This window comes from Triticum aestivum, chromosome 4B (assembly GCF_018294505.1).
Source record: "Triticum aestivum cultivar Chinese Spring chromosome 4B, IWGSC CS RefSeq v2.1, whole genome shotgun sequence".
In the NCBI taxonomy this organism is placed as follows: Eukaryota; Viridiplantae; Streptophyta; class Magnoliopsida; order Poales; family Poaceae; genus Triticum; species Triticum aestivum.
This window is the reverse complement of record NC_057804.1, coordinates 483,440,125-483,466,597: the sequence shown is the minus strand read 5'-3', so window position 1 is coordinate 483,466,597 and position 26,473 is coordinate 483,440,125. Positions and strand designations below refer to the sequence as shown.

Sequence of the window (26,473 nt, the reverse complement as noted above, 5' to 3'; positions counted from 1 at the left end):
GCAACCAGAAAAGCTTCTCCACTTCCTTATCACCTTGATCCTCGAAGAACTTGGCAGCGTCAGCTATACTATTCGACAAGTCCGCATATGCGTCTGCAGGACTCCAACGCCCAGCTAGGGGAGCATACTTTGGATCCAAAAACTTCGTCCGTAATAGGTAGGAGCCCCCAGCCACGATTTTGTCGGCCTGTTGGAGCTCCTCCCACATACCACGGATCTCGGTCTGCATCTCCTTGGCGGCATTAAGTGCCATGTCCAGCTCGGCCGAACTAGCCTTATTTTCCTTTTCAAGGAGCACATACCGGTCGGCGGCATTTTTCAACTCTTCAGCCATTTCGGCTACCTTTTCCTCGCTTCGGCGATGAGAAGCCTGTTCGGCTCTCAACTCTTCGGCCGCCTTTAGGGCAGCCGCATTGCTAGCCCGAGCTTGTTCCTTGGCTTGAGCAAGCTCGGCCCTTAGGGCCTCCACGGCAGCAGCACCATCTGCAGTGCATACACAGGGCATTAACATTATGCCATTCTCACATTTTCCTATACAATATAATAAGGGAAGCAGAGTACATGCCCTGGGATTCTTCTAGCCGTTTGTTCACCAACGTGATATCGGCATAAATAGATCTAATCTGCCTTCTCAGTTCGGCAACTTCAACAGACTGATCGGTTGTTGGATCCTTGCATGCTTGCGCACATATACAGCGCAACAATTACTATATGATCCCCCGTTTGCCGCCTATGGCGGGCAACCAGAGTCTCAGGGGCTACTATCCATAGGGAGCACACTTAGCACGTGCTCCATAACCAAAAAAATAGTGCATTGTTCACTACATACCTCAAAGCCTTTGAGCAGGCTTGTAAATGCCTCATTCAAACCACTGGTAGCGGATGAAATCATCGAGAGCACCATGCTCATTAAAGAGCGGTGCTCCTCCGAGAGCGTGGCCCGATCTAGGAGGCCCATCAGTACATCCGGCCAGACATCGAACTGTGTCGGATCCTTCTCATCGCCCCTCGTGGGAGCCAAATGCTCCGGGCTCAGGGTGACTGACGTGTTCGCTTCCGGCTTTGGTAGATCCGGATTCCTCCGTGACGAGACCTCTGTTTCGCCCGCTTCATGAGGCGGAGAGGTTGGTGGAGTCTCACTCTCCATCATCTCCGGTCGAAGGTTCCTTGAAGACGAACTCTGTTGAGAAGAGCTGCTCGCCGGACTACAAAAGACGAAGTCCCGGTTATGGATCTTGGAGTAACACCACACCTTCGAATTAATGAATAACTTACGGCTCGGTGGAGGGCTGGCCCATTGGTGGGCAGGATGCGGTGAGGGTGCCCGTCGCGGCAGAGCCCCCTGGGGATACCTTCTTCCCTTGCTTGGGCGTCTCCGCCTCCAAGTCTTCGGAGGCTGCCCTCTTCTTCTCGCGTGGGGAGGAAGCTTTAATGTCACGCCCAATATGCGACCCTATCCAAAAGGAACTCGAATGTCCCACCAAGGATAGACCCGCATATTGAAACGCTTTTGCAAGGTGGATATCATTACATCAACATTACATAATATATGGGGATACATACAAGAGGCATACAATGCCACAGGAATACAACATCAGAATACATCAGAGCATCATCCGACTACAGATGAATCACAAACAGAAACTCAAACGACATCCACCCTGCTAGCCCAGGCTGCCGACCTAGAACCTATCCCCTGATCGAAGAAGCAGAAGAAGAACTCAACACAAAACAAGCATCGCTCTCGCGTCATGGTCATCGAATAACCTGTACCTACAACTGTCGTTGTAGTAATCTGTGAGCCACGAGGACTCAGCAATCCCATTACCATGGGTATCAAGACTAGCAAAGCTTTAAAGGGAAAGGAAGGGGTAAAGTGGTGAGGCTGCAGCAGCGACTAAGCATATATGGTGGCTAACATACGCAAATAAGAGCGAGAAGAGAGCAAAAGGAACGGTCGTCAACTAGTAATGATCAAGAAGTGATCCTGAACTCCTACTTACGTCAAACATAACACAGAAACCATGTTCACTTCCCGGACTCCGCCGAAAAGAGACCATCACGGCTACACACGCGGTTGATGTGTTTTAATTCGCATCTGGTGTCAAATTATCTACAACCGGACATTAACAAATTCCCATCTGCCTATAACCGCAGGCACGACTTTCGAAAGATTATACCCTGCAGGGGTGTCCCAACTTAGCCCATGACAAGCTCTCGCGATCAACAAAGGAATAGACCTTCTCCCAGGAAGACCCGATCAGACTCGGAATCCCGGTTTACAAGACCTTTCGACAATGGTAAAACAAGACCAGCAAGACCGCCCGATGCGCCGACAATCCCGATAGGAGCTGCACATATCTCGTTCTCAGGGCAACACCGGATGAGACATCCTATGAGTAAAACCAGCCCTCGAGTTGCCCCGAGGTGGCCCCGCAGTCTACTCGGTTTGGACCAACACTTAGACAAGCACTGGCCCGGGGGGGCTAAAATAAAGATGACCCTCAGGTTGGCCGACCCAAGGGAAAGGGGTAGGTGGTGGTGAGGCAAATGGTAAAACCAAGGTTGGGCCTTGCTGGAGGAATATTATTCAAAGCGAACTGTCAAGGGGGTCCCATAAATCACCCGACCGCGTAAGGAACGCAAAATCCGGGAACATAACACCGGTATGACGGAAACTAGGGCGGCAAGAGTGGAACAGAACACCAGGCAAAAGGCCGAGTCTTCCACCATTTACCAAGTATATAGATGCATTAATTAAATAAGAGATATTGTGATATCCCAACATAAACCTGTCCACCATGGAGAAATCTTCAACTTCACCTGCAACTAGCAACGCTATAAGAGGGGCTGAGCAAAAGCGGTAACATAGCAAATCAATGGTTTGCATAGGAAAGGTGTCAAAGGTTAGAGGTTCATGGCAATTTGGGATGGCTTGATACACAGGTAATAGGTAACGCAGCATAGCGAAAGAACGAAGAAACTAGCATGGCAATGATAGTAATGAGATCCAGGGTAGCGGTCATCTTGCCTGAAATCCCGCAAGGAAGAAGAACGAGTCCATGAAGAAGACGAATGGATGAAGCCGAACCAAGCGTAGACGAACGAGTCCTCACGATCGCAACGAAACAGGAACTATCGAAAAGAAGCACACAACATAGTAAACACACCACACAAGAACAAGGCATGATGCACAACAAGCATGATGCATGACAAGGCTACATGAAGCTACTCATGGCAAGAGATGATGCAAACAAGAGCAACACATGAAAGCAAGTTCAAATGAGGCCGGGAACTACATATAACAATTCCGGTAAGTCCTCATATGCATATTTGGAAATTGGTCCAGATCTGAATAAACCTTAAGTTCAAGTAGTTAAACATCAAGTTAAGATGCACCAAGATGATCTACACGAGATTCTAGTCAAGTTACATATAAAGTTCATTAGATTTGGAGCTACGGCTTAGAAGATATGAGCAAAACAAGTTAAACATGGCATTGATGCAAAATGCACCCAAACATCAAGCAAACACCTCAAAACAAGGATGCAACATGATAATATGAAACTACATGCAATTCTAAGCAAGTTTCATATAGAGCGCACTCAAAACGGAGCAACGGTTCAACACACACATGAAACAAGTTTAAAGGACAAGCTATCCAAAACAGCAACTAGGCATATTACAAGCACCAAAACAACATGCTACAGCACCCCAACATGAAAACAAAAGACATGGTCATGATGTACAGGTAAAGCACAACAAAACATGAACACTGAGCTATCTCCAGAAATCACTAGAACATGCTCAAACACACATGGTAAGATTGCAAGTTATAACAATTTCAGACTTTGCAGAAAATAACACCACGATGCAATGTTTAGAGCTATCAAACAATATGTTACAGGAACTTATAATGGCAAAAAAAGGCATGGCATGAATCTACTCAAAGCATAGATCCAAAGTCCCTTACTGACCATAAGCCAAAAGGACCAGAAAATATGATGGCACCCACGTAAACATAGCAAGTTATTAAACAGATTCAAACATGGCAGGAACATAATTATGAAGGCATGTATATGAGCTTGTGCAACTCACTACAGATCATTACATGGCATGGCAAGGCAACCAACAGTAAGAAGGCATATTTGTGAAGCCAAGCATGGCAATAGCAAGGTCATAGGGTGCATGAAACACTAGCAAAACACATGGGAACAAGTGAACTTAATGTAAACAGGCTGACAATAACATTTCAAGCAACTTTGGAGCAAGATATGAACAAGCTACAACAACCTATAAATGCAACCAGGGGCATGGATGAATAGAGCATGATATTTAGATCAAAACATGTTTATAGAACATCTCCAGATTATGCATAGAATGATTAGTAGCAACATGTTTATATGGCATCACGAAATAACAGATTCAGCCTAGCAAAACAGCAACATCATGTACACTACTTAACAAGCTCGATTCACTCACTACAAGTCATTGCATGACAAGATAAGCATAGCATCATCAAGAAGACATGTTTGTGGAACGAACCAAGTCAATAACAAGTCCATAGCATGCAACGATCAACTATAGCAAGCTTGGCCAAATTGAATAACACGTAAATAAACTGCCAGGAAACATTTTGAAGCAAAAGTAGAGCACGAAAATGACAGGCTAGACTACTCCATAATTGCAACCAAGGGCATGAATTGATAGACAATAACCACATGTTCAAAACACCCTTACTGAAGTATCTCAAAATATGCATGGATCTCTCTGTAGCATCAAGTTTACATGGCATCAAAATTACAGCAGAACAGGAACTAAAATCAGCAACATCACGATGCCTAGTTTGCATGCTTGTGCTAGTCACCACATTGATCACAAAAATACATGGTAAGCACCTCTGTAAAGAAGACATTGCATAGTTCAAAACACATTTAGACATCAACCTCATAGGATGCACACATCAATCATGGCAAAAATGACAAAAGAGCTCGTTCTGATAACAGACAGCAGAAAACATAATGAAGCACTCTTACAATGATGATTCGGGCATCTAGATGACCTCAAATGAATATGATGCAATGGAATGAAACGATGCACTCTTCGAGGCGAACAATTTGACATATTACACGCACGAAACGGAGCTACGGATGCAGAGTTCTGATGGCATGAACATGGCATAAAAATTATGAAAATCTGGGACTTAGGGATTTTCGGGGTCAACCTCGCTTGCACGGACTTTGAGGCAGGAGACGGCTCGCCGGAGACGGGGCCGGAGGTGGCCGGGAAGGCGGACGGAGATGCTCGGGAGGGGCGGATCCGGTCCGGCCCGACCGGATCCGGCCAGCGGGGGCGAGGGGCGCGGCGGGCGGAGCCGGGGCACGGCGGAGGCGAGCTCCGGCGCGGCGGACGCGGCGAGGGCGGCGCCGGCAGCGGCTGGGCAGGGAGCCGAGCGGAGCGGGGAGGCCAGGGCAGAGTCGCGGGGTCGCGGGCGCGGGCTGGATCCGCGGCAGCGGCCCACGGTCGCCGGAGTAGAGGAGCAGGGCGGCGCACATCCGGGCGGCGGCGGCCGGCGGAGCCATGGGCGGCGGCGGGTAGGCTCCGCGGCGAGGCGCCAGTCGGCAGCGGCGACCGGCGCGGGAGGCGGAGGGTGCGCGGGATCGGGCGGCGGCGGCGCGGTGCGGGCCGCGGGGGCCCTGCATGGGCCGAGCGGGCCGGCGACGATGCGCGGTGGCCAGGGCCACGTGGCGGTGCGCCGTTGGCTGGGAGCGGCGGCGGGTGTGATGTGGCAGGCTCGGATTGGCTGCGGCGGGCGGCGCGGACATGTCCGGCGCGACGCGGAGGTGTCCGGCGGCTCGAGGACGAAAAATGGCTAGGGTTTCGGGGGATCAACCGTGAATTTCGGGGAGAGGCATATATTTATAGATAGAGGGAGCTAGGAGAGTCCAAATGAGGAGCGGTTTTCGCCCACACGATCGTGATCAAACGACCGAGAGCATGGAGGGGAGTTAGGTGGATTTTGGGACAATTTGGAAGAGGTGTTGGGCTGCAAGGAGAGAGGGGCTTTACGGTTACCCGGTTAACCGTTGGAGTACCAAACGACCTCCAAATGGCACGAAACTTGACAGGCGGTCTACCGGTGCTATACCAAGGCCGCTTGGCAAGACTCGGTCCATTCCGAGAAAGTTTAACACCCTCACACAACGAGAGACAAAAGGGGAACGCAGGAGGGCATAAGAGCGCCGGATTGCAAAACGGACAACAGGAAAAAAGCTCAGATGCATGAGACGAACATATATGCAAAATGAAATGCACATGATGACATGATATGAAATGCAGATGATGACAAGGCAAAATCAACACACAAGCAAATGACATGGCAACGACACCGAATAACTGGCAGACACCTGGCGCATCGGATCCAGGGCGTTACATTTAACCTCCCATTCTCGGCTATCCTCCATTGTAGAGGTAGCAATTCCTCCGGTCTGGATGCGTAGTGCGGCTTCACTTCCCTTTCCTTCGCCTTTCCCTGAGGGGATTTTGCTGAGCGCCCGGCCAAGCATCTTTGCAATGGTTGGACCAGGCGAGCCTTCAAGAAGTGGCGCCAGACACCTGATTCTCTCCGCCTTGTTGAGCCATTCCTGGCCACGGAGGGATTTTCAGAATAATAGTTATGATAAATATAAATGAAGTGTCCGGCTTTAAGGTTACTTACTTGGGCATATAGGCGATAGCAGCTTAGGCCTGCATCCTCGGTGGTGTCCGAACACTTTACTTGTGGTCTGAAGAATAATTTACACATTCCTTCGAGCTTCAGGCTGAAGAAGTGCTTAATAGTCTGCGGACCCTCCGGATTAAATTCCCACATCCGGAGAGGCCGACATTTGCACGGCAACATCCGTCGGATTAGCATCACTTGCATTATGTTGACAAGATTTATGTCCCTCTCAATAAGCTCCCGGATGCGATTCTGTAGTTCTGGTACATCACCAGCAGGCCCATAATTCTGTCCTACGTCAGTCCAAGACGCTAACTGGGACGGAGGACCCGAGCGGAACTCGGGGGTGGCTACCCACTTTGTGCCTCTGGGAGCTGTAACGTAAAACCACCTCCTTTGCCATACGTTGGATACTTCCGAAAAAGAGCCCTCTGGCCATGGGGCATCGACGTTCCTGCTTATTATGGCACATTCGCACTCCGCATGTCTCCCCTCGATCATATTAGGATTCACATTGAAGGTCTTGAGCCATAAGCCGAAGTGCGGGTTGACGTGGAGAAAAGCCTCGCGCACAATAATGAACAACGAGATATGAAGGACGGCGTCTGGAGCCAGATCATGGAAACCCAAGCCATAGTAGAACATGAGCCCCCTCACAAAGGGATTGAGGGTGAGGCCTAGGCCTCGGAGGAAGTGAGGGACAAACACGACACTCTCATTGGGCTCCGGCGTGGGGATAACCTGCCCTAGAGCAGGAAGCCTGTGCTGAATATCGGCGGTCAAGTATCCGACCTCCCTAAGCTTAGCGATATCCTCCTCTTGGATCGAGGAGGCCACCCACCGGCCTTTTGCATCGGATCCGGACATACTGGAGGATCTGGGGTGTTGGAGCTTAGGTTTTGAGTGCTGGAGCTCGAGGTGCAAAAAGGAGAAGGAGAGGTGGAAAAGAGGTGTAGGCCTTAACCCCTTTATAAAGAAGATGAATATCAAGAGTCCTCAGCGTGACTGCTTGGGACTTATCTAAAATACGCAGAGTCATACCAACGGTCGCCATGGGGTCACGCACGCCCATATTGATGAGAGATCATGGTGGGGCAGGAAACGCCGGTTCGTGGTGGGCTCACGGTCGCCGTGGGGTCATCATCTCTGCTTTGGCTGGACGTGCTAATAAAACCGCCTCGCAACGCGGGTCGTGGTGGGGAAGGAAACGCCGGTTCATGTTGGACCAGGCCACGATGCAAGAGCACGATATACGAAGATTGCTAACAGAACGGATTCGTGCTATGTTCCCTACAATGGTGTGTGAAGATCATTTTGCAGATCCAGACACGATCTACGTGTTCGACAATAACCTTGGAGTATTCGTAGAAGGAACCCGCCTTGCAATGCCGAAGACAAGACTACACGCCGGACTCATCGTCATTCAAGCCTGGTTCAGGGCTACTGAGGGAGTCCTGGATTAGGGGGTATCGGGACAGCCAGACTATATACATCGTCCGGACTATTGAAGCGTGAAGATATAGGACTCAAGACTTCGGCCCGTGTCCAGATGGGACTCTCCTTTACGTGGAAGACAAGCTTGGCGATCAGGATATTGTATTTCCTTCCTTGTAACCGACTTCATGTAAACCCTAGCCCTCTCCGGTGTCTATATAAACCGGAGAGGATGGTCCTTAGAAGGCCGATCACAATTACAATCATACCATCATAGGCTAGCTCTTAGGGTTTAGCCTCTACGATCTCGTGGTAGATCTACTCATGTACTACTTATATCTTTAATATTAATCAAGCAGGAAGTAGGGTTTTACCTCCATCGAGAGGGCCCGAACCTGGGTAAACATTGTGTCCCTTGCTTCCTGTTACCATCAGCCTAAGACACACAGATCGGGACCCCCTACCCGAGATCGGCCGGTTTTGACACCGACAGCCGCTCTCGACGCCGTTCTTGCGACCCGACAGGGGAAAACCCGAGTGCGGGCGGCTCATGCGGTGCTGCAGCGGACGGCAGCCTCGACGGGTGAGCGATGGAGACTGCAGCTGGTGCACGAGCTCGCACCCCAGTGCGTCCGTGCTCGAATAGTTTGCATCTTCACGGCCACCAAGTGCGCAGGTGAGTCCCCAACCATCTCTCTCTCTCTCCATGGCCCTTTTCCCCACCTTCCCTCCTCACTTGATGGCATCTTGCTCTTGTTTCTAGGGTGATTCGTAATCTGTACACATAAGACTGCTAATTTCATCTACCCATAGTACGTAATTAGTAATGAGATGCATAAAGCTTACTGGTACATGACATGTTGATTAAATTCTGACAGGCCAGTAGTTAAATTTTATATGGATGAGTCCTTGTCGGATGGATGGTGACTAACGAGATGCACTTCTTTGACACAAGTAATTTTAATAATGGGATTGTGTACAAGGTAAGATTACCACGCATAGCTGCAATGCAGCTACCAAGTGCTCCAGGATTTCATGTTGCAAGATTTGCCCCAGAGGCAAATGTATGACTTACTTGTTGTTGACATTTGCAGTGTTTAGATCTTTTCTTGTGACAAGGATGCACAAATCAAGTTTTTTGTAGGTAGGAGCTTTTTTCGCTGTCTAACTGTTCAGTACCACTGGAACAAGGGGTCTACTGGACTTCTTATTGTCTCCGAACCTGATGTGGATAAAACCAACCAGAGTATTATGTCGAAACCAAGTTGCACTACTTGACAACTGATAGGGCCTTTGAAGGAATTGTTCCTCTAAGTAAGTTCTTAGTTTTTGATATTCTTTACGAGACTGTTTGTTAATGTCTGGTCATTAACTCTATCAGTAATTTGCAAAAAAGGAGGGGCCAGTGCATGATGTTCAGTGGTCTTCTTCAGGTTATAAATTTGTTGTGGTCTATGGATATATCCTTACATAGTCCTTACATGAACCATAACATTTCTGATTTAATGTGTTTGTTCTCTACAACTGTTCCTTGACTGAATCTCGGTTAGGCTGGCCAGAGCAACAATATTCAGCCAAAAATGCAATCCACTTCACGACCTTGGTGAAGGCCATTATAATACGATAAGATGGAATCCCGAAGGGTGATGTATCCTTGCAATAATTTGATCAGCCAGTTGTGCTATGTTCTGTGGTCTGAGTGGGTGTAGATATATATGCACACCCTTTTATTATAGTTCGATTATTAGCATAGCAATATGCATCTAACAAATTGTTAATGTTCTATTATTGCTTGCTTTCGTGTAAGACAAAAAATCATGTTTAGCTTGATGATATCCTTGACCCAAGTTTCTCCACGAATTATTATTATAGTTGGAACTGGTAATTTGCCTAGTGATATTGTCACTAAAATTTGTATTTGACAATAGCCTTAACAGTTAGAATGAGTAAACATTTTGATTGGGGAAGTCTTGTCTGGTTTAAGAGAGCTTATGAGAGACTACAAAAGCAAAAAAGGGCATGCTTTGATATTTCTTTATGTGATTGCCACATAGCTCATAGTTTACTATTCAGAAAAGGAATTAGTAGGGAAAACAAAGGCTAAATGGCATGTCCGATGGTCGCCATTTTATGATAGACACTACAGCTCCAAGGCTTCAAATAGATAATGAGTACATTTCCTGCCGCTTTAGCATGATAATGGGAATGGTGTGGATCCTTACATGATTATCTTCATATTTCCTGATGCAGTTTAAGAAGATCTTTGAAAAACTGTATCAGGTGTCGACGGCATGACAGGTTTCTCTGTAATCTGTATCCCTCGTTGGTACTAAACAATTAGTAACATGTCGAAGAAATAAATATGCAAGCCCTCATATTGCCCTCATGACTGTTGCTTCTTAATTGTATAGGTTGAACAGAAGCCGGAATATCCTGAAAGACTTGGTGACATTGCTGACCTCACAATATCTTTCTATAGCATAAAAATGAAGAAGCAAAGAAGCAATGTTCCAGTATATTTGCAGAGGTGAAATATTAATGCAAGTTCGAGCGCACAGGCCTCGATGGCAAGAGACCACTACCATCAGGTTTGCTTCCTTCTTTGCTTGTCGGGTTGCTAGGTTAGTGGTTCATCTTTCTTTTTCATAGCAACCTACATCTTTCTATACCAAAAATTTGTTTCTGAATCAACATCCTAGTTGTCTACACCGGTTTCCAAATCAACATTTTAGTTGTTTCTGAATCAGCATCTTAGTTGTCTACATCTATCTACACTGAGAGCTTATTTCTGTATCAATCAACAACTTAGTTGTCTACATCTATCTACACGGGGAGCTTGTTTCTCTATCAACATCTTACTGATACATCGGTTAAAGATGGAAATTATGTTTGCTTTGATTTCTGAATCAAAATCTTAGTTGTTTACACCATGAGCTTGTTTCCTTTCATTGCAGGGACGGTGTTAGCGAAGGCCGATTTTGCCAGGTCTTGCTTTAACAAATGGATGTAGAGTAGATGAATGGAACCCGCAAATCTCACTTTCACTTAGAAGAGGTATATCTTTCATGCATAGAAATTCTAATAAATTTACTGCAATAACTGTGCCCTGTCCCCTTGCTTCATAAGGTATCATGTTTTTTCATGATCTTTAGTACTTGTGACTAACTGAGATTGGTTTTATTTTTATACTATTTCTTTTGAGTAATACCAACATGACTTGGTTTACGATGTTACTGGTGGTCTGAAGCTTTTATAGAAGTATTTGTGTGTTCTCAAGCTTAGGAGTAAGGAGTTCAAGGAGCAGTGATAGAATTTTGTGATCTGCCATGGTGTTGCACTCTTACGGATCTGCTACTAAAAAATGATCCTTAACTTCATTATCTATCTTGATTGATGCATGTCTTTTTGTGAGGGTGGGTTTGAAGATTGCATCGACTTCTATTTGCTTTTGTCTTTGGAGTTCCAAATCGGATTTCAGTAAATGCACTAAGTTTGGAGCTTAGAATTTTCTGAACGTTCACATAATGTCTATCCATTTTTTCAGTTGAGAGGGGCTGCGGATGGTCAGTGCATAAATTATAATTGGCAAGTTTGTTTATTTGGCAAGTTTGATATACTGTTATGCCTTGAGACCACTCACTGTCCATAAGCTTCGAGAAGGTCTGTGCATAAATTATATTCTCACTCTCCATGAAACACACTCTGACTAACATAGTATTTTCATTAGCAGATCCTTGCATCACAACATGCTAGACATTCAGACAAAGCTATTTATCTATGGTCTACTCTATAATCTACTATTGTCACCTTATGCGGCGGAATAATCATATGAATCAGTTATCCTCGACTACTGCTATGACTTGCTTTTGGTATATCATGCTACCTTTGAACTAGGCGAAGCAAACCTTTCATCGTGTGTACTCCCACTAGCTGCTACATTTTCTATGAGATACACTCAGGAGAAAATAGAATACAAAGTAGTATCTCCTTCAAAATTTGCCAACTGAGGTGTCTCATTGCTTATGGATATACAAGCCTGCTTACATCACCCAAGATCTCCTTCTCCTGGTCCAGGCAATCACACATGATGAAACCACTCATTTTAGGTTGGTCCGTGGCATCTGTCTCTATTTCCTTTAGATGGTTCTCCTGTGTGATGGTTAAAAAATATAAGGTTTGCCGTGTGATATTGCTTTCTTTGGTGTAGTGGTATACCATACTGTGAGAAATCAGGAACAAAAATAGGAGGCTTAATTTTCACAAATCGGTACTACATATTTTTCAGAAGTACGTCCACCTTCTGCACAATGCCCTTGCATTTGTTTTCTTATCAAAAAAGTTTCTTTCTATAGAATTTGTTTGGTTCTTGTCTCACTCACACCTCAAAATGCAAGTTTGGGAGCGCGGTGCTGGTATAACTGATATCCCTTTGATCTTCGTTAATTTTTGCAAGATATGCATTGTGTACCTCCCTGCATTATCTTTATATGTTATAAAAATGTTACACATGTTTTGGTCCTCCAAAACATTATTAACCCATAATGTAAATAACTCTGATGTATGATGATTTTCAGTAAGATATCCTTTTATCTCCAGGAATTTCTTTCATGTAGTGGATATACAAAATAAACTGTAGGAGCAACTGTTGCTTGTGTAGTTGTTGCAGCTGTTCTTAAGGGCCGAGCTGAACGTATCTAAAAAGGTTTGTGCTCTGTCATTTTTTTCTTTCGACGACAAAATAACTTCTCATTTCGACACACTTAGTATGTCATCATGGCCTTTCTTAAGGGTGTTCAAACATTTTTTTCCTTTTGTAAATTAGTGGTCTTGTATTCGTGTTGTGAACCCCAATATGGCACCTCGCCGTTCCCCATGATCCACATGTTAACTTTTGATTTATTTAATGATAATATGATATCAACTGCCTTTTCTTCAGGACAATCTGACGCCTAATAAGGATCAGGAGAACAACAAAGATGCTAAGAGGCAACCTTTTTGGGGTTAAGGATATAAACAAAAACATGGCTTATTAGGCCGAAGAGATCTCAAGTGGTGTCTTTTGGTTCTTGAAGGCCTGCAATTTCCTGGTGGAGTGGCATCAAAATAATTCAGAGGCCTTAAAGTTATTTAACTTCAGGTAGTTAGGATCAATTCTTTGTTTCGGTTTGAAATACCCCCCCCCCCCCCAGTTCCTCCTATTTTATTGATTCATCTGATGGCAAATAAACAGAAGGCATATGGATTGTTACAAGTGAAGCCATCCATACAAGTCGATATATTAATAATCCCATATGTGGAATTCAAGATATACAGAAATGTTATTGTTCTTCTGCCAATTAGTTGCTTGACCAAATGTACTGTAAATGATGTTATTATTGATATAGAGAAATGTTATTGTTCTTCATTGTAGTGGACGATATCCATCCCAATTATTGCTATGATGGAAGTATTATTAGGAGTTTTGTCTCTGACCGAATGAACCTGTCGAGGAAGAAGGGATGAATAAGTGCCGAGGGATGAATAAATCACTCGATTCATGGGCCGGACTGGTTGTGATATGATTGCTTTCAAATATACATGCGTCTAAGTGGCACATAAATACTCTCTTTTTTCAAACATACAAAAACGAAGTTGATAGAAACACTACTCTTTCTAAAATAGCATAAGGCCTCCTTAACTGGTTTTATACATGGTGTTAAGTATACATATGTTCTTAGGCAAAACGATATGTACTTCTTTTATATATAGAAGGGTCTACATTCTGCGTACTTGCTCAAACAGAAGATTATTGAAAAATACATATATTTTCAACTCGATGTGGTTTTGGATGAGACTCCATGCTATCAAAGTAAAATGTGCATGTACATCATATTGCAGACAACAAATCTGTATTATTTTTATTAGAAGGGATTAAATTTGTTATGTATGTGCATGCTCATAACTAAAACAACTAATACATATTTTTTTACAATGTGCACATGGATTAAAAAAGATACATATATTTTTAGCGGCATGATTTTAGAATGTGCATATATATATCTCATTATAGACAATTAAATATTGTTGTTTCATACTAAATGGGATTAGATTTGGTACAAAGATTTTGTTCAAATAGAATTCTATGCTACCAAATTTAAATGTGTATATACATCTATTGTGGACAACAAGCCACCGTTTTCCCATCTAAGAGAGATTAAAATTATTGTCATGTGTGCTTGCCCGTAACAAAATCAACTAAACTATGAATTTCTTTTCATTGCTAACATGAAATCAGCAGGTCACTGTGCCATTTGCGCAACGAGTCCACTAGTTCCCAAAAATTCGACCCGTGAGTATATATATCCAGACCCTGTCGGTGAGACCGAGTGGAACAACTTGGTGAGACTGAAGTGTTCAAATCGGTTGCACCGAGATTGAAACCTAAATCAACTTAATGAACTCGGTATGACCGAAAGGAATGAATCGGTCAGACCGAGATGCATCAAAAGGTTTTGGAAGTTTAATTCTATGACAAATCGGTGGCTCCAAGTGCTCCTCACCCAGAGGGTTCGAATCTGACTTGATCAAACTTTGTGATGTAGCATGAATAGAGTTTGAGAAGAGAAAAAGCATAGATAGCTAGAGGGAGTACTTAGGCATTCTTATCCATCCATTTGGCAAAAGAAAAGACCAAACAATCAAAACAACAAATGGATGTCCTCGAATGGAGAAAATTATGCAACCAACATGCTCACACAATAACATAGCAACTGAAATATGTGGCAAACATGCACAAACACTCTAGCATCTATCAAGCAATTGGCGATGACTAGGTCATATATATGACTATATTGACTTAGGAGTCAAATAAGAACATTTGATCATAGGTCATACTCATCATTTAAGCTCAAGTGGGGTTACCACTTTTATATAAAGCATTGTTGTGTTCACACCATTAGAGTTACTTTAGCTCAATTCTTAGAGTAAATCTCCCCCTAGATGTGATATCCCCTTTTAGATGGATGAACTAACGTTGGGTTTTGTCGATGATGACTTCATGTAGATGTTGAAGATGTGGATGCTCAATGTTATTGTAGATCATTTGGAGCTATCCATTGGAGTGAGTTTCACTTTCAATACCTACATGGGTTAGTCCCACAAGGAACAAACAAGGATATCCATAGACATAGAGTGAAGTTCACACACATGATGATGTCCATGGATGCATTAGGTTACCTTGTCCCTTGTCTTACTATCAAGAGGGTTTGTGACTCCTTGAATTAGTGCAAGATGTGGAAGTTGATTGCACTTATTCTTGCCAATATGAATATGAGTGATGTATGTTGGCGGAGTCACCCTCAAGAACTCTCTAGTTCTTCTTCTTTGGGATCCACACCATCTTGATGGGAATCCTTGGGGTTGTAAATGTACTTGGTGAAGTTGAACTTGAGGTAGACTTGGGAACCCACTTGACCAAGGCCTTTGAAGCATCTTCAAATGCATCAATCTCCTCTTGAAGCTTGTCCTTTCCTTTTAGCTTGTGGTCTTGTGGTGGAAGATCATCTTGAGCTTGTGTCCCCTTGAAGGAAGTAGGATCATACTTCTCTTGTTGAGGAACAAACTTCGTCTTGGGGTATTGATCTTCTTCCCACTCAACTCCATTGGCATTGAACTTTCGTTCAAAACCAACACCTTGATTCTTCCGGTGCCTTCCTTGCTTGCGTACAATTTCCTCAAATTGCTTACTTTCGGCAAGGCTCTCGTAAACACCTTTCTCTATAATTCCCTTCAATAAGCTATTTTCTTGCTCAAGTGTGACTTGGCTAAGAGAATCATTAGTGGAATCAAGAGAACTACTAGAAGCAACAATATTGGATTTAGCATGATTATTGTTAATACTAGAAGAAGAATCTTTCTTACTCTTGTGGCTAGACTTTACTTGTGGCATGTAAGTAGACAAGAGTAAACGCTTGGCAATGTAAGAAGAACTTTTCTTCCGAAGATCATCATTGATGGCTTTTAAGAACCCATGTTCTTGCTCTAGGTTGAGCTTCTCGAAGCATAGCTTCTCATGAGTTTTTAAACGTTCTCGATGATCTTCTAAGTAGTTTCATGAGCTAACTTAAGAGTGTTCAGTTGTTTAGTTAGACACTCAATCTCCTTCTTATCATTGTCATTCGTTTCATCTTGATTAACATGATTAATAGCAATTTCATCATAGTTTTCATCGCTAGCATTGTCAACAAGTAAATCATCATCACCTAGCAAATCATCTTCATCACTATTGAAATCAAAATACTCAGGGTGTGATACCTTGGGGCCTTTATCCATGAAGCATCTTCTAATTCCTTCATTTGGTGACTCAAATATGTCATAGGAGTTGGTTGACACAAGTGCAAGACCGACAACACCTTCATCTTGAGTATATTCGGAGTTGGGGTGATAACTTCTCCTGGAGTGGTGGTCGGAGTCAGAACCGGATACCCATTCACCAACATGAGCTTGATGTCTTCGTTTTGTGTAGCTCTTTGATGACTTGTCCTTTCTTTCCGAATCCTTGCTTCTACGAGAGGTTTTTCGTTCATAACGATCATCTCTACTCCTTCTCTCTCTTGGAGGTGCTTCTTCTCTTCTAGTTCTTCTTTTAGGTCAGTCTTCTCTTCTTTTGTAGGGAGCAGTACAACATTGGAGTAGTGTTCGGATCTTCCATAATTGTAGCAAATCCGCTCACAACTAGAAGATCTTTTTTCATGGTAGGATCTTGACTTGGAACTTCTTTCTTTGATTCTACTCTTGTAGAATTTGTTGAAGTTCTTCACCATTAAGCTCAATTCCTCATTGAAGACTTGTTTTTCACTTGCTGTTGGAGGAGCATCACATGAGGCTTTATATGTACCACTAAAGTTGTTATGCAGCTCTTCTTTATCCTTGAGTGACATCTTAGGAGCAACAATTCTTCCAATGACTTCCATTGGCTTGAGATTTTTGTAATTGGGCATCATTTGGATCAATGTGCACACAGTACCATATTTTCCATCCAAGGCTCTTAGGATCTTCTTGATGATGAATTTGTTAGTCACCTATTCACTTCCTAAGCCGACAATATCATTTGTGATGAGAGCAAGCCTAGAATACATTTCAGCAACACCTTCACCATCCTTCATTTTGAACTTGTCAAGTTGACTTTGAAGAACATCCAACTTGGATTCCTTGACAGGCTCGGTACCTTCATGCATATCAATCAAATTATCCCAAATTTCCTTTGCATTCTCAAGACGGCTGATTTTTTTTAATTCTTCGGGGCACAATCCGTTGAAGAGGATATCGCAAGCTTGAGCGTTGTATTGCAGCATCTTCAACTCTTCCTTAGTTGCTTCAATATTTGGTTCTCTCCCATCCAATAATTCACCTTGCAAACCAATACACACAATAGCCCAAACGGCGGGGTTATGTCCAAGAATATGCATTTTCATCTTATGCTTCCAACTAGCAAAGTTAGTACCATCAAAGTTAGGACCTCTATGGTGGTAATTTCCCTCGCTAGACGCCATACTCTCCTAGGTTGTGAAATCAAGGCTATCATCACCAAATCTATGGAAATCAAGGCAAATGGAGACGAAAGCTTTGATACCACTTGTAGGATGGAAAGTATGTCTAGAGGGGGGTGATTAGACTACTTGATCAAATAAAAATCTAGCCTTTTCCCAATTTTATATCTTGGCAGATTTTAGCAACTTAACACAAGTTAAGCAATCAACCTACACATGCAATTCTAAGAGTATAATAGTGGAATGTAAATCATTGCATATGAAGGTAAAGGGTAGGAGTTTGAGGGAGAAAACGCAATGTAGACACGGAGATTTTTGGCGTGGTTCCGATAGTTGGTGCTATCATACATCCACGTTGATGGAGACTTCAACCCACGAAGGGTAACGGCTGTGCGAGTCCATGGAGGGCTCCACCCACGAAGGGTCCATGAAGAAGCAACCTTGTCTATCCCACCATGGCCATCACCCATGAAGGACTTGCCTCACTAGGGTAGATCTTCATGAAGTAGGTGACCTCCTTGCCCTTACAAACTCCTTGGTTCAACTCCACAATCTTGACGGAGGATCCCAAGTGACACCTAACCAATCTAGGAGACACCACTCTCCAAAATGTAATAGATGGTGTGTTGATGATGAACTCCTTGCTCTTGTGCTTCAAATGATAGTCTCCCCAACACACAACTCTCTCTCACAGATTTGGCTACGGTGGAAAGATGATTTGAGTGGAAAGCAACTTGGGGAAGGCTAGAGATCAACGTTCTTGTGGTTGGAATGGAATGTCTTGGTCTCAACACATGAGTAGGTGGTTCTCTCTCAGAAAATGAGTAGTGGAAGTGTAGACTACAAAAAAAATACACTTCCATGATGATACGTGTTTGTCACAGTAGGTCGCGTTTTTTGTCATGCATGTACATTCATGACGATTTTATGACAGAATCAAGATAGTCATACCTGTGCTGTCATAGAAGTGTTCCATGACATTACCAAAATTATCATCACGGAAGTGTCCACTTCCATGACAATAAATCACCCGTCACAGAAGTGCTTTCGTCAAGGGTGACCAACACGTGGCATCCACCATAACGGAACGCTGTTAAGCTATCGGGTCTGGTTTTGGATACGATAACCCGTTAATAGCCCTGACCAATGGGGATTTTCCATGTGTAAATTCATCATTGGTTGGAGGAAACACGGGTCGGCTCACCATTGGGACAGATGTCATCCACTCATTGAACCGAAGGCGCCTATGATATGTCGACACGTGGCACGGCCCAACAGAGGCCCATTCTTGTGAAAAGGCCGACCCGTTTGACTTGGTTAAAAGGTGGCGGGCCGGCCCACGGAAAGCCTGTTAACGGCATGTTTGCATATAGCCCATTTATAGCCCGCTAACCCAGGGCCCGTTACGACCTATCCGAATTAGGCCCAGTAGCATCATCTGGGCCGCCCAATATGATTCCAGTCCATTTTAAGTTCCGGTCCATGTATGGCCCATGATGTCTTTCGTCCCATGTGAGGCCCTTTGTAACTCTTGGCCCATTAACGACCCATGGTGAAACTGGCCCGTAATGAACAATGTATCACTTTATACCCATTAACGGGCCATTAATCCATTGGGCCATTTGCAGCCCATGTTATCTTTCGGACTTCTCAGGGCTCATTTATTCTTGGGCTCATTTCCAGCATTCGGTTACTTACGGCCTGTTACTGTCATTTTCTGCTTGTGGGCAAAATTCAGCCCGTGGTTACAGTCGGCCCGTTTGTGGCCCGTTAATATGTTGGGCCGTTTTCATAGCGTCATCAAATACGGCCTATTAACGACGGCACGTTATGGTCGGCCCATGAAAGGACGATTCCAACTCTAGCCCGTTTACGGCCATAATGCGGTCTGTTATTGGTGAATGTTTTGCCAATCGATCATACGGCGTGTAGAAGGCCCATTGATGATACGGCCCGTAGAAGGCCCATTGTGTCTACGACCTGTAGAAGGCCCATTGTTTCTACTCCCCATAGGAGGCCGATTCTTTCTACGGCCCATAGAAGTCCCATTGTTTCTACGGCCTGTAGGTGGCCCGGTGTCACTACAGTAAATATGTAGCCCATGGTTATTGTGGCCTAGTTTTAGAAAATAGGTTATTGCGGCCACTAGCAAACCGCGGAAAAAGAACTGCACTCACTACAAGCAAACAAATAAAAAAGACAACAAGGAAATAAATAAGCAAGCAACTTACGCTAGGCTATCACGGCTATTACGCATATTACATCCACTGGGCATCAAAGTTTGCCACCAGTGCAAATATAGGGAACAAAGCAGCATATATATACACTGGTTGTCAAAGTTGGCGACCGGCGCAAATAAACACCGCAGCAAAACAAGTCCAGAACTAAAACCACTTCAGAAGATCTCAAGAAACAATATCCTAGGTACCCATAATGCTGGCAAGATGCTTAGCAAGCTTAATAACTTTCTCTTGTTTGGCACTTAAATCCTCCAGCGCTTGCTGTTGCACCAGAAAGTATGCATCTGAATTCTGTAGGGACTTCCTCAGTCCTTCAGCTTCCTATCGCAGCACATCTGATCGATGTCTTTCAACTTGAAGTTGAGACTCAAGAAGACGAACTGATTTAGGTAGCGAGGTCGAAGAGCCTGTGCCAATAGTAGTGTCCAGTAACTCAAACACTACATCAAGATAGGACTTTTGGGTGCTCTCACTGTCGTCAAGATAGTTTTTATCAGCTTTCTTGGAGACCAACAGGGATGTCTCATATCTTGAACCTTATCTGCATTACTTCCTTTACCATTGCATAACAGGGTACTGTTCTCCAATATTTTGTCTGCATTCTAAAATAGAAACAAGCAGACACATCACAAGTTTACCATGTTGTATATGAAACTCATTTTGGTAAATGAGTTTAGTAGTAAAGTGGACAGGATAACAGCATGAAACAAACATATATCTATGTACCATGGTCACTTTATGGTCTATATCATTCTAGTTTTTGTTGCCAAATCAAGATAGAGACACAATTCAAATAATATTTATTCAAGACAAAGCAGAATAGACAGAATATAAGTGTGGGAAACTATAGAGCAATAACAACACTTGTAATGTGTATGACATGAGAACATAACTGTTTATTCAATTGAAACTGAAATCAACATAGAGCAAGTTACAACAGCAAACCAGTTAAAGAAACGGGTTTAAAACATACCTGTTGCGCCATTGGAGTTTCAATTCCATCCTTCAAACTTTAAGATAGTTGGTATGAGTAAATACAGTAATGCAAGAGCAAAGGAGTATGAACCATAGCTACAAAACCTGGCCTGAGAACAAATCTTATTCTCCTTTAAGCGTTGAGTTGGGATTCGGAGAGGTGGTCCTCGTGATTTGGGCACTGCAGTTCCCTTACTAACTGCTCGTGTTTGGGTGCTTTGTGGTGAAGACCGTGTCGTGTCAACTGGAACTAGGTTACTATCTGCCGGGGTTGGGGTTAGAAGGGGTGTAACTGGTTCTCTGTCCAACTGGGTAGCAATCTATGAGAGTCTGGGTTATGTGTGGTGGAGCTGGTTCTTGGGCAAGTACAATCGTGGTTCTATCTGCATCAACTGGTAGCACTATCTTTTCTGAAGACCATGTTGTTACTCCCTTAGATACTGCCATCACCCTCTCCAATTCAAATGGCTGATAAACAAGAAAAGTAATTAGAAGTACAGACATTGTATGATAGACAGGTGCAATGGATAGTGGGGAATAAAAGAGGGCATGAAATAATTCACATTTATGTTGTCTAACCAAACAGGATAGCATGACACAATTTCACATATATGATGGCTAACTAAACAGGGCAGCATGACACACTTTCACATTATGATGGCTAACTAAAAAAGATGGAAAGGCATAGTTCAAAATATGTTAACTATGTAAATAGGATCACATGATATAACTATATAATGTGTTTATTAAATAGGTTGGCATGCCATAATTCACATACATTCACGGATAGAATGCCATAATTCAAAATATGATGACTGTAAACACTAAACAGGATGAGATGATATAACTATATGATGTCTTTATTAAATGGGTTGTCATGCCATAATTCAGATAGATGATGTGTATGTATTATGTAAACATGATGGCATGATATAATTAAAATTATGATGTAAAAACTAAGCAATGCAAGACAACATGCATGACATGGGTAATATAACCCTGCCAAGTTTGAGCATAGACCTTAGGGGGAAATAGGACTAGTCATCAGTCTCTGAATCCTCCTCTGAGGAGCTCTCTGTAACTCGCAAGATGTCTGCTTCAGCAGGCATCATTGTCTGCTCTGAATACCTTTTTTTCACTCCAGATACTTCCATCACCGCTTCAAATGGCTGATGCACAAGAAGAGTAGTTGAATATACAAACGTTGTCAACAAATGGAACACATAATACAAAAAATGATAGCATGATATAATTCACATACATGATGATTGGCTAAACAGCATGGCATTGCATAATTCACATATATAATGCCTTTGCAACAAGATAGCATTGCATGATTCACATATATAATGTCTTGCAACAAGATGGCAATGCATAATTCACATATATGGTAATTAGACACTAAACAGGTGGCATTCACACAAAGCATGTCTAAACTAATCAAATGACGTAGCAATGCAAGACACCATACGGATGCTATGAGCAACATAACCCTGCCAAGTTAGAGCATACACCTCGGGGGGGTAGGATTGGTCATCTGTCTCTGAATCCTCCTGAGGAGCTATCCGTAACCAGTGAGATATGTGCTTCGTCAGATAGCATAGTCTGCTCTGAAGACCTTGTTTTCACTCCAGAATTCCATCGTTGTGTTAAATGGCTGATGCACACGAAGAGTAGTTGAATGTATTAACATTGTTGACAAATGTAATACGTAACAAAAAAAGGATGGCCTGATATAATTTACATATAAGATGACTGGCTAAGCAGGATGGCATTGCAAAATTCACATATATGATGCCTGGCTAAACAAGATGGCATTGCATAATTCACATAAACAATGAATAAACTAAACAGATGGCATTCACACAAAGGATGTCTAAACTAAGCAGATGACATATTTGATGTATAAAGTAAGCAATGCAAGGCACCATATGCATGATATAACCAACATCAGCATGCCAAGTTAGAGCGAAGACCTCACGGGGTAAATAGGAGTGGTCTTCTCCTTCTGAATCCCCCTCAAAACAAATATCTTCATCTCTATTACAATCTGAAATGGGTGGAGGGGGGCTGCCTTTGCGCCTACCATGGAGCAATGTCTGCATGAAATTTTGTTGCCACGCAAGGCTCGTCTCTTTTGTTCTACATGTTCAGTTCCATTGTTTACAATAACGGTCATGCATAGGAATAAAACATAGTGAGATTATGTATGGAGTGCATGCAGAAATCTAGAGTGATGGTAGCAACTTGTGGATAGACCTAAAACCAATAATAGCAGGCAGATAATGGCTTCAGTTAAAAAATACAGATAATGGCTTCTTTACTGTTTGTTTCCCACCCAACATGAAACTCATAGTAGACACCAGAGATAACCAGATAGTAGATAGATACTATTGATTGCGTCCCCGATATGTACCCCACAACCATTAAAAAACGCAAGTTTGACCATTAGTTTGGAGCTGACTCAGAGTCTAATCGGTGAAAAGGACGTTAAAGTAGCATGTAATATTAAGCGATGCATAATGTAAGCAGACACGAAAGAGTGTGACTTCTCTTGCGGACCCGTGTAGTCCTCGAGGTCATCTGCTCGGTTGATGATGGTAATACAGTTTTCATGGCTGCCGGCGGCGGGGAAGAAGATCTGATGCGGTGAAATATAGTCTGGAGGACGGATCCCTGCTGGGCTAGACCCTTCTATCGTTGGAGCAGCTGAGCTGGGGTGGACGACGGTGCAGCAGGAGCGGGACAAACCACACAAGGTTTTCTTTGACAACTATCTGTAAGAGAAATAATTCTGTTAGGGCTCGTTTGAATTGGAGGATTCCAACAATGCAGGGATAGGAAATAGACAGGAATAGGATAGGAATGCACGTGCAAAACAGAGAATTTAAAAACACATGATTTCTGCCAATCTGGGTGTTTGATTCACAAGAATTGGAAGATCACAGGATGCAAAGAAGCATGGTCAGATTAAGTCAAACCACAAGAAAATGTATGGTTATAATGCTATTATGCTACTATTTCTTAGTCTTGTGCTTCATGAATAGGAATTTGAAAAGGAGGACAAGTGGAAATTAAAATTCCTATGGTTTTTCTTTCAAGGAGACACTAAATGAACAAATCCTACAGTTTTCCTTTGCTCCATTCCTTTGAACCAAATTCATGAATAGTAGTACCATAGGAAACTTTCCAATTCCTATGTTTTTCATTCACTTTTCCTTTCAAGCACTGGCGATTATAGTAGGTAGGCTTGAGCAAGGAAAAGCCTACACTAAATTTTTTTGTGCTACTTCTATTACTTTGGACCCAGGCCACTGCCCTACTAGCTCAACTCCCAGGCCAATCGACAAATGCACAGCTCAAACGCGCAAAGATAACTAATGATGGCATTCAAGAGAGTCCATCACGGATAGCTAAGTTACCTGGTACCTCACTGCTTGTCATATAGTAGGATAAAATAATTGTATTTCACGTTACTACGTGTGCTCAGTGGACAATATATATAACATGTAGAGTATAAAAGAGATGCAACAAGTGTACAACCTCTTTGGCGAAGCCATGTCGATCTCAGCGTGATTGGGTTGGCCGGAGAGGATGCTCCGGCTACCTTGGCTATCGGAGGAGGGGAAGAAGATCTTAGGAGTCTAGAGATGGAGCCCGAGGTACTGCTCCACTGTGATGGAGGGTTGCGTCATTGGAGCACCTCCCATGAGTTGTACGACGCCGAGGCTGAAGTAGGACAAGAGAGACAATGTTAACCTGAGTGGAATTCTAATAACATCTCCAATTGATGACGTAAAATACATAACCACAAAGTGCTAGATGTAAAATACATCAGCCTCTCATCTCTGAACTTAACTATCGAAACTGAATTTAACTGTCGAAACTGAACTTAACTGTCGAAACTGAATTTTGCTTTTGAAACTATATTTTACTGTCGAAACTGAACGCACTAGAGGTGAGGCTACACATAAGTCGACTGACTTTTTCATCTCTAGTCAGTCGATTTTGCAGCCGTTGGATATGAAATCAAGGACCTGCAGTTCATCTTCAACCCCGTGAGCCGCAAACCCCCACCAGCCAAACAGCCACCCCCGCCGCCTACAGCCAGCGATGCGCCGCCCCGCCCGCCCCAAAAACACTCCCCACCGCCGGTCCACCGCTGCCCCGACCATCCCTCTAGCCCCCCCCCTGGCTGAGCTTTTTCTGCGGCGATCCCCACGCCACCGCCACACCACCACCGGCGACCACCGCCCCCACGCTGAACCCTAAGATAGATAGTGGGGTACCTCTCTGGCGAGCCCCCTCCCCGCTGTAGTTGGTTCTTCCGTAACTCCCACGAGCCCCCCCCCCTGAAAAACTACTGAACCAAAATTCGATTCAGTCGACTGAAGTGTAGCTAAAGCGGAGCAGCATCGCAAGCAGAGCAAGAGCGAGAGAAAGAGAAATAGCAAGAGCAGACCGGGCAGGGGACCAAGAGCAAGAGCAGAGCAGCAGCGCGAGCGAGAGCTAAAGCAGCAACAGCTCCTACTGATGTGGACGTTGCCGCCGAGGGAGCGACGCCATGGAGGAAGTGGCCGACGACACCTCCGTGGATGGAGCCACGCCGTGTCAGCTCGGGACCGAGCACCGGCAGCACCGTGAGATCGAACCAAGAAGAAAATGAGGCGATTAGTGTAAAACCTCTTTGCTGGCGCCGATTAGGCCACAGCTTCATCCGAAGAAACGGTGATGATGATGCTCTTCCAATGGTGCAGGTGAAGACGGCGGTGTGGGAATGGAGGTGGCACGAAAGACGAGGGGAACAGCAGGGCAGCTCCTTGGAGGTGGAGAATGGGGTGGCTGAACCTGTCGGCGTTCTGGGAACGGGGGTACCCAGACTTGCCTACATGCGGCCTGCAGCGTGGCTCAAGGAGTGGCCCAGTACGGCCCACCTTCGTCAACACAAGCTCAAGACCCTCGCGAGGGGCCAAGCCTCGCGGGGCGGATGACATGGAGCTTCCTCAGGCGCAGCCTCGTCAGGCTGGCTCGCGAGGAGGCGGGGAGATCAAGGCGGGGTACCTCACGAGGTGCCCGTGACGCAAGCCATGACGACTGAAGCCAGGCGGGCGCCAAGCGGGCGCCGGCGTACGCAGTGTCGTTGTTTTCTCTTTGGTGCAAAGGGGACAAGCGCAGGCCAAGGTATCAAGCAAAGGCTACCATTTCGGTGCAACAAGACCAACACCAGCAGAACAGCAGGATGGAGGTCATCGTGGAGCCCAGGACAGCGTCATCGTCAGAGTCTTTGGCAGGCGAGGACCAACTTTAGTCAGGATAAGTGTACTAGATGTTCCCCTTCAAAATGGCCAGTTGTTGGCGCCCTTCCCGCTCAATATTTAGGAAGAGGACCAGGGCCTCGCTCTATAAATAGGAATAGCCATTCTCAAGGCAGGAGGGACCAATCAAACCTTAGCCAGAACCACCCACACCAACACAAGAACTCCTCCCCTCGCGAGGTTGTTCTTCCTTTGTATTGTTCATCATCAGCCCCTGAGGCAATCCACACACCACACACTGGAGTATGGTATTACATCACA

The 26,473-nt window shown here is 44.3% G+C and overlaps 1 pseudogene; it reads left to right on the top strand.

Moving 5' to 3' along the window:
* Nucleotides 1–5,300: 5,300 nt before the first annotated feature.
* Nucleotides 5,301–10,686, top strand: LOC123090171 (uncharacterized; annotated as a pseudogene).
* Nucleotides 10,687–26,473: the final 15,787 nt, after the last annotated feature.